Source organism: Amblyomma mixtum, chromosome 8, assembly GCF_055824585.1.
Source record: "Amblyomma mixtum isolate Tamu chromosome 8, ASM5582458v1, whole genome shotgun sequence".
NCBI lineage: Eukaryota > Metazoa > Arthropoda > Arachnida > Ixodida > Ixodidae > Amblyomma > Amblyomma mixtum.
The window spans coordinates 137,528,181-137,541,588 of NC_143019.1; the positions used below are offsets into that span (position 1 = coordinate 137,528,181).

General features: G+C 47.5%; 1 protein-coding gene across 14 annotated transcripts in view; it reads right to left on the reverse strand.

Moving 5' to 3' along the window:
• The window catches only part of LOC149334590 (uncharacterized), a 110,365-nt gene that overhangs the window by 76,588 nt on the left and 20,369 nt on the right, over window positions 1-13,408 (reverse strand). For all 14 annotated transcript variants that reach the window (XM_089555224.1, XM_089555223.1, XM_089555232.1 and 11 more), the window contains exons 3-6: window positions 12,391-12,502; window positions 6,962-7,094; window positions 4,930-5,041; window positions 24-174 (exon numbers count right to left, since the gene is read on the reverse strand). The gene's annotated coding sequence lies outside the window, so the exon portion shown is untranslated. The remainder of the gene's footprint in view (window positions 1-23; window positions 175-4,929; window positions 5,042-6,961; window positions 7,095-12,390; window positions 12,503-13,408) is intronic.

Here is a 13,408-nt window from a genome sequence, read left to right on the forward strand (position 1 = left end):
AAGAACTCAGCTCAACTACTCACCCAAATGGCCTCAATAATAAAGTTGAACTGCTGGAGGTCGTTGTCTCGCGCCAGGCGGTCTCAGTGTCAGCACGGAGACTGGTTGCCAAGTTGAGGACAAGTAAGCCGACATATGCCGCCATATATCCACATCCAAGACGCCGAATGCTACCTGCAAAAAGCAAGAACACAAATATTTGTAATAAGTGCACAGTGTAATAAGTACACAGCATATATGTGCGCTGTATACGCTTATGGTAGCCTGAGGAAATTAAGCGATGGCTTGCGATCTTTCTTACACTGAAGTCACTGATAATTATGGCAGCTAAGTTTGTCCACAGTAGGGAGGTAGAAAAGCCGCTGGTTATCTGGCATGTGCGCCAGTAAACTCATCTCTCTTCACGTGGTCTCCGGTTGTTCCGAGTTGCTTACCGTTGCACTGGCTGATGCCTCGGCAAATACCTCACAGAATGCTTACGCCTTTAAGTTGAATTTGATCGACATCCGTGACCGCTGTGCGTGTATAAACAGTGCAGAAAACAGAGGTATGACGCAGATAGAAACTTGTGTCACTTGGGTTCTTTGCCGCTTAAAAGATGTTCCGAGGTACGAAATTACTTGTAGCAGATCGGTGTTTCGATATAAGAAATCGGTGCACGTGTGGCCGGTTTTGGTGGGATCAGCCACTTTGGTAGTTACGCCGAGGATATTACTAAATGGGATTGAATCTGGACTATGTGCCGACGGGACAAATCCAGTACTTTCTGAATGGAAGTGGCCGTGAACAAGCCCGTGGCGATGACTGTAAGGTCCTTGTCTTCTCGAGCAGCATATACATCGCACCTCACATCCGTCTCTCTGCTGGCGAACTGGCCAAGCTGTGCGCCCGCATCATCAATCGAGGAACAAAGAAAAGTGTTTTTAAGAAGAAACACGCTAGGCCCTTTGCGGCGTGCGCCGTCGGATTTGTCTACGAAATACCACTGACTTGTGGAAAAACGTACGTAGGCCAGACGACGCTGCTTGAACCATCGTGCACGGGAACATGGGCTATCGCTAACAACAGGAAAGATATCTAATTTGGCTAAGCATTTCCTGTTCTGCTGCGACTGGCGGCCATGGCTGACTGAGATTAGAATTGTGGGAAACAGTCGCGATTCAACTGCACATGAAGCTGTGGAAGCCTATTTCATAAAGAAAAGAGGAGATACAGGGTGTCAGTGATTCTTCGGTTGTACTGTTCAATAGTGAGGTAGCCTTCCTCGATAAGATGATGTAAGTTCTGGCCTGGGTGGGCTACTGATTGTCACATGCTCTACCTTTTCGCTGCGCTTGCTAAAAGTGTATTCTTTTGTCTTGAAATATGTGCTTTGTCCGTTGAACAAAATCTGTTGTAAGTTTGCGCTCGTCCCGCACCCTGTTGTGTGTATGTGTGTGTTTCCCGCAAGTACCACGTCTGAACTATATTTTTTTCAAACGAATTCTGGATGGTCTCCTGGACTAAAAGTTGCACAGAGCAACTTGACGAAGGTCCAGAAGCCACCTTACAAGACAGCAGTCGACATAGATTAACAAAAGAAACTGCGCTCATCAAAAATCACATTGAAAATATATGGGTAATGAAGCAGGTTTATAAAGCATACATACACATGAAACAGTGAGACAATAAAAAGACAAAGAAAAATCATTTGTTGACATGGAAGCACACGGCCAAAGGACAATTAGTTTAAAACCAAGACAAGACACAACAAACCTGAGGGTTAAACGTAGCAGTTCAGTTGAGGTTACAGAAATAATTTTTAAATTCTTTCTTAGATGGAAAAAAGCCTTTTGGATATTTGTTTAGAAGTGATGGAACATTATGCTTTAATGACTGAAACTTGTTTTGGGTGCGGAAATAAGGAACTAGCCAGTATGGGGGATTTCTAGTCAATACATCTGTTGCTCGCTGTTTTAATGTCGCAACAGTTTTAAGAAAATTTGCAGACTCAGTGGATGAATAAAAAAGCCGATTTAAAAGTTGATATTCATAACCAACTAGCCCGACAACACGTTCTACAATGCAGCCTTTGTTATGGTTTTAGTGGGTTTAACGTCCCGAAGTGACTCAGGCTATATGACCTTAGAGAAGGGCTCTGGAGATTATGACCACCTTGGTTTCTTCAACAGGAACAGACATCGCACGTACACAGGTCTCTAATTTCGCCGCCATCAAAATTCACGTGAAGGAAAAAAGAGCTATGGATCGGAGTAAAGCCGTCGTCAGATAAATCCTGCCCGTTTATATTTCTTGGGCTCCTCTTCAAACTCGGCGCATTTTCAATTTGCGAATTATCCGAATTAGTTACTTGAAAGACAATAACTGCAGTGCTGGCGAGAAGCCATAGCTAGTTATCACTGCAGACTTGAGAAACAGCTGAGCAAAATACATCTCCTTAGGTAGCAACTCGGTAATCATTCTTGCGCAATGATTTGGAGTATTGGCCCTAACGAGAGGAAGTTTTCACTGGTACTGGTCGGCGTAAACGAAGGCGAAAAACCTCCAAACCACACCAGCGTACAGGCAATCCTTTAGCTCGCTTGTGGTATCCCCTTTCACATAAGCTTCAGTGTAGTGTAAGGGCCTTAGAAAAAAAATCTCTGCCTCTCCCGTAAACGAGAGTAGAGTAAGCATGAAATGTTTACGGGCCTAATGTCATCTCGGTGGACACCCGAACCGCACCGTACAGGAAGGGAGGAACGCCACCACCCGTTCAGCGCGATGCCTTGCCATTTGAATGCAAGGTTTTTTTGAGGAAAGGAAATGGCGCAGTAATTCTCTGCCATCTCGGTGGACACCCGAACCGCACCGTAAAGGAAGGGAGGAACGCCACCACCCGTTCGGCGCGATGCCTTGCCCTTTGAACGCAGCGCTTCTCCCCCGGGCCCCTGTGCGCCTGCGCGGCTTTGTTTCGATGCGCGAAGCCCCTAAGAGTTCACGTATGGCAACAAAGTGTATCGTGGCATTTATGTGCTTTTTGCACGCGTTATTAGAAATCGGAAATTATAATTCCGTGCATTATGAAACGCACAGCGACTGATATCTTGATAAACATTGAGAAGACACTGGCAGCAGTTATTTTTTGTGACTCCTTTGGAGACCAACCGGCGCTTGCATGCCGGTCGCGTAGGAGGGCTTACAGAGTCTCGTTAAATCTCGTTAAGTCTCGTACGGTGCCCGGATGTTCTCGTTTCAGAGCCCGGATGACTGGAATTCAGTGCCCGGATGAGTGGATTTCAGTGCCCGGATGACTGGAATTCAGTGCCCGGATGACTGGATTTCAGTGCCCGGATGACTGGATTTCAGTGCCCGGATGACTGGATTACAGTGCCCGGATGAGTGGATTACAGTGCCCGGATGATGGCTCTCGGTCTCGGCGTGACGTCACCACACTGCCGACAACGGGGGCTAAAAGCATTTCATGCTTAAAAAAACTCCGGTATGAAGGCTGCGAACATTTCATAAACATAGGCTCTTAAGCACAATAATACCACGATACGTTTGGAATGAACAGGCGGGGATCTTTTTGCGAAAAACATTTGTCCCCTCCGCAAGCGAAATCGCGAAGTACTTCGGCCTCCCCGCGCTGTGCTCTTTGAAGGCAGTTGTTGTTTTACACATTCGAAAAAGCGGCCAGAAGCTGCAAGCGTCAGCAATAATGATGTATGAAATTTCAGAAGTGCAGTTTTCTGCCATGGTGGGTCACCAGGAAGTTCACATTTATAAAAGCGCCATCTTTACTACAATTTCGAGTAGCTCAAGCATCATTGCAGGTATCCTCAATGCAACATTACGAATGTGAAAGAATACTGAACTGAGTAATGATGGAGAAGAAATTATAAGGAACAGGGAATGCAATGAATTAAAGGGGAGAGGGGGAAGCTATTAATAACACGAGAAGTACAAGAAAGCATACAGAAATATTTTCGAAAGCGTGAGGTTTCCACATGTCTTCAACGCGCACGTCCTTAATTCTATATGCGTGGCTCATATGAAACGTTCCAGCATATACCTTCCCTTCCAAATGTTTTGGTCGTGACAGGTTCCCAACAAAATCCAAACTGCTGTTGATCCGACGTAGCCACCGAATCATGGAATGCTGTACCGAATGACTGCAGGCATGTTCAGGGCACAAGTTCTTCTAGTACTTTACCTCTAATTTATCTAGTACTTTTTCTGCCATTTTTATATTGTCTTCTAGCCCCTGTAATACCTCCAATATACAGGGCGTTTCACCTGAGATGACATAACTTTTCAAGTAGGCTTTTCGATTTAGAAGCGTGCTGCTTTCGGTATAGCATTGTCAGTGGTAGTGCATCAGAATGCAGCTGAGAAGTGCTAATGGCAGGATGGTTAATACTGAATAGTTAACTTTTTTACTATTACTGTTAGGCTCCTTAATAATTGAGAGGCGTCTAGCCCTCCGTAAATGTTATCCATATCAGTTTTTAGAATTTCGAAAGCGCAACTGCCATCGGCGCTGTGACCTAATAAATTTTGGCTATTTCGGCGAGTTACGTGCATTGAAAAAGTTCCGTTGCCTGCACACTTCTCGAAAGCGCAGGTATTTTGGGACGATGTACCCGACATTTCATATGCCAAAGCGTCGAGGGTAACCACCTTTTCCAAATTCTAAAAACTGATATGAATATCACTTAGGGTGGGCTCCACGCCTCTCAATAATTAACCAGCCAAGCAGTAATCTAGATAAAAAGTATTCAATATTAGTTAACCAGCCTGTTAGTAACCTGTTTCGAAGGTAATGACAGTGGAGCATAGCATCACACTTCATGTTTCATACCTTATCACACATAAATACCTTTTCCGAAGTTCATTTTAATGAGTGCGCGACACCCGAATCTCGCTGCTTCAACACAAGTTACTTACCCGGTTTATGCTTGAGCTTCAGTTAGTGTGGGTGCAGCCATCGCCGAGTCATCTTCAGGAGGAGGCGCTCATGTTCGGGTCGCTGCAGTGCCGACTGGTGCCCGCGGTCGGCCTGGAAGAAAGAAAAAGAAAGTTTGGACACCAGTGCCAAGCTAAGCCGATTAAACAAAACAAGCGCGAAACCTGAAGTGCTTAGCGCTAAGGCAGGACAGGCAGCGTATGGCAAGGAGGCATAGCCTTGGCGCTTTCACGGAGCTGCGTGGCAAAGTTTGAAGTTTTCGGTTTCAGACCACCGTAAACTTAGCACACGGCATTGGAGAATCAAAGCAAGAGCACATAGCCACCGATATTCCGCAACCTCTGGTGGTTGGTTTATGGGGTTTAACGTCCCAAAGCGACTAAGGCTATGAGAGACGCCGTAGTGGAGGGCTCCGGAAATTTCGACCACCTGGGGTTCTTTAACCTGCACTGACATCGCACAGTACACGGGCCTCGAATTTCTCCTCCAAAGAAATTCAGCCGCCGCGGCCGGGATCGAACCCGCGTCCTTCGGGCCAGCAGCCGAGCACCATAGCCACTGAGCCACCGCGGCGGCATTCCGCAACCTCTGAAAGACCCATTCATGCTTAGGAACTCGGAGGGCCTTCAATGTCCAATGTTTCGTACTTCATAGGTGCATACCAAAAGGCAGGCGGAGATTTCTGCGCCTCCAAACATTTATATAGGAAGGCGCCTGACATTTTCCTGCTGCCTATGGACAAAAAAAAAACGCGGGAAAAGCCTTGTCATTTTGTTCCGGAGTGCCGGGTTTCACATTACAAAACCGCAAGTGGATTACGACCGAGGAGGAAGTGAAGCGCTTGAAATTTCGATTACCCGCGTTTTGTTTTAAGATGCTTTGATGTCGCACAGAGCATGCGGTGCGTTCTTGAATTGAAAAATTGAAAAAATCGGAGGGCACTTTGTCTAAAGTGCGTAGAGGCGAAAGTGTTTTCCGCACCACTTTGAATGTCACCACTGAATGAAGTCACACTCAATGACGAATTACTAATGTAGTACTAATTACCAATGATGACTATTTACTAATTAGTAAATAACTGGTGATCAGTGACTAATTAGTAATTAATGACGTTTAAGCTTCGCCTTTAGGAGTGGAACACGACAGCGTGTTGGGGCGCTGCCATGGAGTTCACGGTTGGAAACACCTTTGAGTTTTAAACACCTTTGAACGCAATGCATTTTTGAGGAAAGCAAATGGCACAGTAATTTTCACCATGGTGGACACCTGAACCGCACCATATAGAAAGGCAGGAAGTGGGAGTGAAAGAAGAATGAGAACTAGGGGGGTAATTGCACTTGAGGAAAGGAAATGACGCAGTAACTGTCTCACACACCCGTCACCCGTTCGACTGACAGCTGTAAAGCGCGTTTTGGCCGAGAGTATGAGCTATTACAGGATTCCGCCTTAAACTTCATTTGAGGCAAAAACTGTCTTACATACCTCGGTGAAAACCCCAATCGCGCCGGGAGGGAAGGGATAAAGGAGGGAGTGAGAGAAGAGATTAAGGAAGAAAGAGCTGCGTAGGGGGCTAGGGGGGGGGGGGGGGGGTCTCCGGAAAAATTTCGACCACCTTGGGGACCTGTAGTGTGCACTGAAATCGACAGCATACGGCAGCGTTTTGCGTTTCGCCTCCATCGAAACGCGGCCGCTGTGGTACATTGCACAGCTGCATGCTGTGCAATGTGGCCAACTCCGCAGGGATTGAATTCCGTGACCTTCGAAATACTAATTCCTTGGTGCGAGTAGGTGAATGCGGTTATAAATAGCTTCAGTGCTGTAACTTGCACTGGCCTATGCAGATATCTCTTCCTCTACTCGTTGGCCACTGTAAACCACCTGGCTGGCCAACAACAGCCAACAACATGCAATAAATAATTTTTCTACGGGCCATTCAGCCGTGCGGAATAATGCATCAGTTCTGTTCAGCTTTTCCGAGTGCAATGCTGGCTGGATGACTTGTCGCCCTCTCACCGTCTGCATCTGCCATCCGCACACCCAGTCGCGGTAGTGTAACGAAGACTGAGTGGAGTGGCTTCCCTGGGGAAGTGGTCCAAACGCGACGTAGGTATTCCAAACGACCCAGTGAGCTTCAACGTCTGGTCACCTGCGAAAGAAAGCCGATCGTAAGTCCGCATCGTGGCTGCGTTAGAAGTATAGTTACGGGAAGAGATCAGAAACCCTAACAAAAAGGGCAGGAATCAACGACGGACCCACAGGCGTTTTCGTTCGTTTCCGCTTCATTTTGTCTCATGTCAATACATCTAGTGACGCTGGCTGGGAGAGAAGTCATGCTGATCGTGACGAAAACTCACTCACTTACTGGGCCTTCTCCGGCCAAGGTTGCTCTTCCCTACCAACCAACCATTAATTTATTTGCCACCTACCACGGTGGACAGTTTAGTTTGCTCACTATCCGGTGGGTAGGTAGTGATGAAACCTCAAGGTCACGTCACCTGGGTGGCTTACTTGCCTCCTAGGTTACTACCTGGGAACTGCCTACCAGTGCTATGTGCGTTATTATGTGCTCCCAACGCCGAGTTCGGATTTTCTGTAGAACGGGGCATTTAACTCTATTGCCCTAATGTGGTGTGGATGTAAGCATGTGCAGTCAAGCTCAAAGGCTTTCATTGCCTTTTTTGCCTTCCTGGTCGCATAAACTTTGAAGCTGCGGTACGCACAGTTGGGTCGTTCTAGAAATGTGTTTTGCCGGGGTGGAAGCCACGCGCACGATCCCGCTTTATACCAGCATCTAGCGATAGCTGATAACCATTCCTTGCCTGCAACGCCTTATGTTCCTCCTTTTAAAATACTTGCATATGAGGCGGTCAGAATTTCACGTACCCCCCTAACTGTTCCAAGTTATTCAGAGAACACAAAACAAAATAAAAGATGTTGCGGAGTACTTACCGCCCCAATTCTCCAATTGCAAACGGAAGGCCAATAATAACAAACTCTTCAACCACCAACTTGCTAAAATAGTCGTGAGCAAAAACAAGAAGGAAACTGGAAGGAATAATTATCGGACGTCCAAAAGAACCTGAACATTCAACCAAACAACAGGCGTAAAAGACCATTGCTCCATTAAGGTAGCTTTTAGCACGATATTTTTACACGTCTTTTTGTAGCAATGTTTCGGTAGGCTCTTCGTGGGTAAGGTAGAAATTAGTGCCTCACCTAGCGCATTGAGGCAGAACGGCATACTGAAAGCGTGTGTAGGGTATCATTACCCATAAGCAGACAAGCTGCATGTGGCAAACGCAGGTTTAAAATGTCGGTGCGTTGAGGCGTATGACCTGAAATTTTTGAACTACCGCAAGAATTCTTCGATGACACTCTTTGAGCAGTTTTACATGCGTGTGATCAGTCACCTCACCGATCGAGCGGTTCACAAGTGTTCCTCAATGGCGGGCGAAACACGTACAGTCTGTGTAAAAAATATACAGCCCAAGGGGTTTGCTTCCGAGCCGTGTAGCGGGGATCTTAAACATGTTTGAACGTAGTAAGTGTGGGAGGGCTAAGTCAGGTTGAGGACATAAAGCTCAGAAGCAGACCACTTGGGCTTTAGACTTAAAAAAAAAGAATACGTCTGTGGGGCAGATGAATGCGCTATACTCTGTACCCAATGGCAGCACATGCTGTTGCTGAGCCTCACACGCCAAGAGAAGCAACACAACAAACGCCTCTTTGCTCTCCAAGTTCCAGATTCCCACAACTGCCTTGAAAAGCGCTGAAGGGCACGATTTCGATAGACTGACCTAATACGCCTGAATACGTGGTAGCATTGGCGACCCGAAGTAAGTCGTAGTACCGTAGTGGCTGTCGTTACGTCAGCACACATTTTGTAGCTGACTTTCGTGGAGAAACTAGTTGCAGGAGTTTTATCGTCTAGCGCTGCTCCAGGAATTGCTTGCTGAAGCAAATCAGCAAGCCTAGTTTTCAATCTCGTCTTATTTGCAATCGAGGCTGTGCTTGGTTTTTACGAGCGCAAATACTCAGTATATCGCTAATTTTGTTAGTGGATATCTCCGTCGCGCTGAGAGGTATAAAAAGGTATGATCAACGGGTTTTTCCAGCGGCTTGTGGTCTTTGCATATATCTCTGAAACATGGACAAGGTTCTCTTCGACGCTGGTCCCGCACTCGAAGACTTTAGTCTGCTCGCGTGCCATCTTTTGGAGCAGCGGCGTAGACCAGATCGTGGGGTTTTCATGTGGCTGCCGAATGCCGGCGCCATTGTGCCGCGTCAAGCAAAGAGGATATGCCGCGCCGACAGGCACTTTGCTACTAGCCTTATTACTACACCCGTAATTGAAGGATCTCTAATTATATGCATACTCATGAGAATAGTCTTAAGGTACCAATTAAGGTGAAAGCCCACATGACATACATTCAAATCTCCGTATGTTGCACAGCCTTGCAAGAGTGCCTGTATGGCGTAGGGGTAGCTGTGTGACTTGGAAGCAAGGAGACGCATGTACTGGCTTTTTAAATTCACATCATTTTAGACATGCGGAGGTCTTTAATTTGCATTAGATGATTTTCTTAATCGTTTCATTCCAAAGATACAGGTGTGAGGTCACTTTCAGTGCGACGCGAGTTTTGCCTGACACGGCTGCCGATGGGACACCACTGCGTTTACCCCAGAACGGAAACCTTAGCACATTGCGTTAAATTACCAGCGCCGTCTAAAAATTGAGGGGGGCACTTTGTTGACCTAAAGTGCGGTGAGGCGAAAGCCTTAAGTGCGGTGAGGCGAAAGCCTTAAGCGCGGTGTTGCTGCTTGTGTCACTGAAGCGTTGTTAAGATGTTAGGCTTTGCCTCTAAGAGTGAAACGCGACAGCGTCTTGTAACGCTGCCAGGGAGCCCATAGAAGGACATCGCCCGTTCGGCTCTACGCCTTGCTCGTCGGTAAATTGATTTTGAGGAAATGAAATGTATATGTCTCGCAAAGCTCGGTGGACACCTGAACCTCGCCGTAAGGGAATGGAGGAAGATGGGAGTGAATGAAGACACCGTATTCTCTAGACACGCCTGTGTTCATTCCAAACCATCGAGCTGGCATGGCGGAGTGGCTAGCGTGCTTGTCTCGCACTCCCGAGACCCTTGTTCGATTCGCCAACTTGATCAGTTTCCTACTACTCGGTTTTATTTATTTATCTTGCCTGAATAGAAAGGTTAAATAGGCTAATTGGTTAATGAAGCAATTAACTGAGCTAAATCCCACTTACTTGAAACATAACTATACGATCCCTTTAATTCGTTGCTTGGTTACTAGCCAAAGTACGATAGGCCCCGTTTGAAATTCCCGCACTGTGACGTCACGACCATTTCGACCACTTGAAAAGCGTGACAATTCTGTCGACAACTCCTGCTTACAACGATGAGGCATTAAAGGCTTCCGCCTTAAAAATCAATTTGTATTAATGGAGAATCACGAACGCCGGCTGTCAACTATATTTAATCAGCTGTTAGATCCGCGCATTGCGGTCTGCGCACGCGTTCTACGCAACGTTACTGCGCGTTCTATAAGACGCCGCGTTGCTGTTGGCGTTCGGCGTGACCTCCTGCCCTCGCAGGTGCCTAGAAAAGTGCCGAGAAGGTAGCGTTTGGGCTGCTCTACTCGCTGACCCGTGCATCAGTGTGTGTGTGTGTGTGTGTGCGTGTGTGCGTGCGTGTGTGCGTGTGTGCGTGCGTGTGTGCGTGCGTGCGTGAGTGTGTGAGTGCGTGCGTGTGCGTGTGCGTGTGCGTGCGTGCGTGTGTGTGTGTGTGTGTGTGCGTGCGTGCGTGCGTGTGCATGTGCGTGTGTGCGCGCGTGTGCGTGTGTGTGTGTGTGTGTGTGTGTTTGTGTGTGTGCGCGTGTGCGTGCGTGCGTGCGTGCGTGCGTGCGCGCCTGCCTGCTGTCTGTCGTAAAGCCGTTTCTAGAAGCCAGACTGTGTGACAGAATGCAGGAATGAAACGCTGAGGCAAAGCTGCCGACCAAAGTGTGGAACTTAGTATTACAGCGATCCCGAAAAAAATCATTTATAAAAGCGCCATCTTTACTACAAATTTTAGTGGCTCAAGCATCATTGCAGGCATCCTGAATGCAAGATTACGAATGTGAAAGAATACTGAACTGAGTAGTGATGGAGAAAAAAGTTCTAACAGGGAATTCAATCAATTAAAGGGAGAGGGGAAGCTATTAATAATACGAGAAGTACGTGAAAGCATAAATGAATAATTTTAAAGTGGTAGGCTTCCACATGTCTTCTCTACGCCCGTCATTAATTCTATATGCGTGGCTGGCTGATACGAAACGTTCCAGCGTATACTGTCACCTCCAAGTGTTTCGGTCGTGACAGGTTCCCAACAAAATCCAAACTGGTGCTCATCCGGGGTTGCCGCCGAAGCATGACCTGCTGTACTGAATCTCAGCTGGCATGTTCAGGGCGACTTTGGATGGCTCTAGTGCTTTTGTTGCCGTTTTTATATTGTTTTCTACCCATGCGACACAGCAGGTTTCACCTAAGACATCACATGATTTTTTAAAATAGGCTTTTTGAGTTAGAAATGCGTTGTTTTCGATATAGGATTGTCGGTGGTAGCACATCAGAATACAACTAAGAAGTGCTAACTATCAGGATGGTCAATACTGAAGAGTTGAATTTTTTACTACTCCTCTTACGCTCCATAAATAATGAGAAGCGTCTGGCCCGCCGCAAATAATATCCATATCAGTTTTTAGAATTTCGAAAACGGTCATCGTCGGCGCTGGGACCCAACAAATTTGGGCTATTTTGGCGAGTTACGTGCATTGAAAGAGTTCCTTTGCCTGCAGGCTTCTCGAAAGCGCCGGTATTTTTGCACGATGTACCCAAAATTTGACGGGCCACAGCGCAAAGGGAAACCCCCTTTTCGAAAGTCTAAAATGGATATGGATACTACTTATGTTGGGCTACACGCCTCTCAGTAATCAAGGAGGTGCAGAGTAATAGTTAAATAGTTAACTATGCATATATTTAACGAGGCTACTCGTTAGCAACTTTCGTTCTAAAGCAACTGCACGACTTCCAATAAAAATTGTGCTAGTCATAAGTGAAGCACCGTATATTACTTAAACGCTCAGAGCAAGTGGATTACACGGGTTTCGAAGGTAGGGACGTTCGAGCCAAGCATAACACTTCATGTTTCATATATTTTAATGCATAAATTTTCAAAAATTCGTTCTAAAGCAACCGCACGACTTCCGATAAAAATTGTGAGTCTTAGGTGAAACACCATACATTACTGAAACGCTCAGAGCAAGTGGATGACGGAGCATTTTGCTTCATGTTCCATATGTTTTCTCACACAACTTTTCCGAAATTCATTCTAGAGACTGCGCGACACCCAAATCTCGCTGCTTCAACACAAGTTACTTACCCTGTTTCTGCTTCAACTTCAGTTAGTGTGGGTGCAGCCATCGTTGAGTCATGTTCAGGAGGAGACGCTCTTGTTCTGGTCGCTGCGGTGCCGACTGGTGCTCGCGGTTTGTCTGAAAAAAGGAAAAAAAAATTGGCTGTGGCTTAGCTTGGTTAAGCCTGGTAATTGCGAAGCAATACGTGGTTCTGCTATTGTACCGCTTGTGGTGATGCTCTGGTTATGCTTATGCTAGTATCGCTCGCGGCCGTGGCTATGCGCCGCGCAAGACAACGGCGTGAGATGGGGCCCCATTTTTAAGCAGATGGCATGACGTCACATAGCGCGCAGCGCCCTTGGTGAGAGGAGCGGAAGTCAGGCCACGGCCGTGGCTATGCGCCGCGCAAGGCGACGGTGTGAGATGGGGCCCCGTTTTTACACAGATGGTGTGACGTCACATAGCGCGCAGCGCCCCTGGTGAGAGGAGCGGGAGTCAGGCCGTGGCTATGCGCCGCGCAAGGCGACGGCGTGAGATGGGGCCCAGCGGGAGTCAGGCCACGGCCGTGGCTATGCGCCGAGCAAGGCGACGGTGTGAGATGGGGCCCCGTTTTTACACAGATGGTATGACGTCACATAGCGCGCAGCGCCCCTGGTGAGAGGACCGGGAGTCAGGCCGTGGCTATGCGCCGCGCAAGGCGACGGCGTGAGATGGGGCCCCATTTCATCATCATCATCAAAACGTTTATTTCCACCTAAATGAGACTCCTTTTTGGACCCCCCGGCACGCAGGCCTAAGGGAGCCCTACTTAGGAGCCTCGCAAACTAAGGTCTGGTGAAGACACATTGTCTCTTCACGGCCTCAGCCGCCAGGCGGATGGCTTGTTGCTGCTTAGCGGGGTCCTCGCTCCGCAGCAAGGTCTCCCAGGCTTTACACAGATGGTATGACGTCACGCGGCGAGGTCACGCGAAAGGTCGAGCGTGGCTATGCGGCCGCGGCACGGCACGGGCTGAGGTGGTAGCGATAGTAGTATTGCTTCGCAAT